General features: G+C 37.5%; 1 pseudogene; it reads left to right on the forward strand.

Annotated features, from left to right (window-relative positions):
- The first annotated feature begins 206 nt into the window (after positions 1–206).
- On the forward strand, positions 207–725 carry LOC122898896 (annotated as a pseudogene).
- Positions 726–3,538: the final 2,813 nt, after the last annotated feature.

A 3,538-nucleotide genomic window follows, 5' to 3' on the forward strand; every position in this document is an offset into this window, starting at 1 on the left:
ATATTATTTCATGAAATATATTATTAGGAAATTATATAACTTCAATTTTAATTTAAAAATGAAAATATGACACAAACCTGTAGAGGCTAAACAACATAATACTAGATAACCAATGAGCCAATGAAGAAATGAAAGAAAAATTCAAAAACTACATGGAGACAAATAAAAATAAAAATACAATGGCCCTGCCCAGTCTCTCAGCTCCTGCAGGTAGCTGTTCTTCCAGTTCTTTTGCATAATTTGGAGTACTCAAATTGACAGCTATGTCTTCTGAAGAAGGGAAGCTTTCGTGGGAGGACTCAACTTCAACACCGACGAGCAGGCTCTTGAAGACCACTTCAGCAGCTTCGGTCCTATTTCGGAGGTGGTTGTTGCCAAGGACCGGGAGACTCAGCGATCCCGGGGTTTTGGTTTCATCACCTTCACCAATCCAGAGCATGCCTCAGATGCCATGAGAGCCATGAATGGAGAGTCTCTGGATGGTCGCCAGATCCGTGTGGATCACGCGGGCAAGTCGGCCAGGGGAACTAGAGGGGGTGCCTTTGGGGCGTGGTCGCAGCTACTCTAGAGGTGGTGGGGACCAGGGCTATGGGAGTGGCAGATATGACAGTCGACCTGGAGGATATGGGTATGGATATGGAAGGACCAGAGACTATGGTGGCAGAAGCCAGGGTGGTTATGACCGCTACTCTGGAGGAAATTACAGAGACAATTAGGACAACTGAGATGAGGCTTGTGCACCTAATGTAGATACATAAGGAATAAAACTTCTGGTCCAGGATCATCCTTCCAAATGGCTGTATTTATAAAGATTTTTGGAGCTGCACTGACACATCTGTTTTAGTACATCAACTTCTATTTTTGAACTGAGCTCCCAAGGTAGCTTGTCACAAAGAACTTTTAGAAAGCTCCATGTGTTTTTAAATTTTTTTTCTCTTTTAAATAATAATCCTGGGACTTTTGTAGAGTCTGGGTATTTTTTCCTTCTACCAATTTCTCAGTTTGGGCTCTCAGGATTACTGATTATGGCAAAAAAAATAATGTTCAGACTGCTTTAAAAAAAAAAAATAACGTGCATTTATCATGATAAGGAAGCATTTCCAAATGCAAATACAAGAAATCAGCACAATTAGAGGTGGGTTTTTTTTTTTATTCAAGGTCCCCATCCTTGAGAATACAGAAGTTTCTTAAAATATTTGTGAGTGTCCTTTTTTTTTTTTTTTAGTACTGGAAGAAAAAATACTCTGTTCTGTCTCACTAGCATTTTAGGATGTTCTTCACAGAGCTGATTAAAAAGTTTAAAAATTAAAAAAAAATACAATGGCCCCAAATCCTTGGGACACAGCAAGAGCAGTTCTAGAGAGAAACTATAGATACAGGCCTACCTCAAGAAACAATGAATAACTGAAATAAATAATCTGATCTTGCACTCAAAGGAACTGTAAAAAAAAAAAAAAGTCCAAGGTCAGCAGAAGGAAGGAAATAACAAAAATCAGAGCAGAAATAAATGAAATATAGACTAAAAAACAATAGAGAAGATCAATGTTCTCAACAGCTGATTCTTTGAAAAGATAGCAAAATTGATAAACCTTTAGCCAGACTCAACAAAAACAAAAACAGAAATAGAGAACTCAAATAAAATCAGAAACAAAAGTAATAACTGACACCACATAAATACAAAGGATTATGTGGCTACTACAAAAATTTATATGCCAAGAAATCAGACAACCTAGAAGAAATAGACAAATTCCTAGAAATACACAGTCTTCCGAAACTAAATCAGAGGTGGTGAAAAGAAGGGTCATATGTACCCCAATGTTCATAGCAGCAATGTCCACAATAGCCAAAATGTGGAAAGAGCTAAGATGCCCTTCAACAGATAAATGGATAAAGAAGATGTGGTCCATAAGCACATGGAATATTACTCAGCCATCAGAAAGGTTGAATACCCAGCTTTTGCATCAGCATGGATGGGACTAAAGGAGATTATGCTAAGTGAAATAAGCCAAACAGAGAAAGTCAATTATCTTATGGTTTCACTTATTTGTGGAACATAAGGAACATATGGAATACATTATGCTATGTGTAAGGAATAGCTATAGGGAATAGCATAGAGAACATTAGGAGAAGGAAGGGAGAAATGAAGGGGAGAAATCAGAGTGGGAGATGAACCATGAGAGACTATGGACTCCAGGAAACAAACTGAGGGCTTTAGAAGGGAGGCAAGTAGGGGATGGGAGAGCCTGGTGATGGGTATTAAGGAGGGCATGGATTTCTTGGGTGTTATGCCCAAACGATGAATCATGGAACACCACATCAAAAACTAATGGTGTACTGTATGGTGACTACCATAACACAATAAAAAAAGTTAATTAATTAATTAATTAATTTTAAAAAGAAAAATAAATCAGAAAGAATCTCCCTGATATGAGGAAGTGGTGATGCAACGTGGGGGCTTAAGTGGATAGGAGAAGAATCCATGAAACAAGATGGGATAGGGAGGGAGACAAACCATAAGTGACTCTTAATCTCACGAAACAAACTGTGGGTTGCTGGGGGGAGGGGGGTTGGGAGAAGGGGGGTAGGGTTATGGACATTGGGGAGGGTATGTGCTTTTGGGTAAATTGGAAGGGGAGGTGAACCATGAGAGACTATGGACTCTGAAAAACAATCTGAGGGGTTTGAAGTGGCGGGGGGGGTGGGTGGGAGGTTGGGGTACCAGGTGGTGGGTATTATAGAGGGCACAGCTTGCATGGAGCACTGGGTGTGGTGAAAAAATAATGAATACTGTTTTTCTGAAAATAAATAAATTGGAAAAAAAATAATGAATAATGTTTTTCTGAAAATAAATAAATTGGAAAAAAAAAAGAAATAGAAAATTTGAATGGACCAAGTACTAGTAATGAAATTGCATTGGTAATCAAAAAACTCCCAACAAACAAAGTCCAGGACAAGAGAGATGCACAGGTGAATTCTACCAAACACAGAAAGAAGAGTTAATACTTATTCTCCTCAAACTAATCCAAATAAAAAAAAAAGAAAAGTAAAGAAAAGAAAGGGAAGAAAAGCTTCCAAATACATTTCACAAGGCCAGCATTACTCTGATACTGAAACCAAAGACATCACTAAAAAAGAAAATTATAAGGCTATATCTATAATGAATATAGATGTGAAAATCCTTGACAAAATATTAGCAAACCAAATTCAACAATACATTAAAAAGATCATTTGCCATGATAAAGTAGGGATTATTTGGGGAATGCAACGATGAATCGATACTCCCATATCAAAATTGCATAACACATAGAAATCATATGATCATCTCAATAGAGGCAAGAAAAGCATTTGACAAAATTTAATGTCCATTCATGATAAAACCCTCAACAAAATGGGTTTAGAGGGAATATACTGCAATATATTAGAGACCATATATGAAAAACCCACAGTTTTTCCCACAGTACATGTACCCACAGTATACAACATTATACTCAATATTGAAAAACTGGAAGCTTTTTCTTTAAGATTGGAAACAAACAAG

Source organism: Neovison vison, chromosome 2, assembly GCF_020171115.1.
Source record: "Neovison vison isolate M4711 chromosome 2, ASM_NN_V1, whole genome shotgun sequence".
Taxonomy (NCBI): Eukaryota; Metazoa; Chordata; class Mammalia; order Carnivora; family Mustelidae; genus Neogale; species Neogale vison.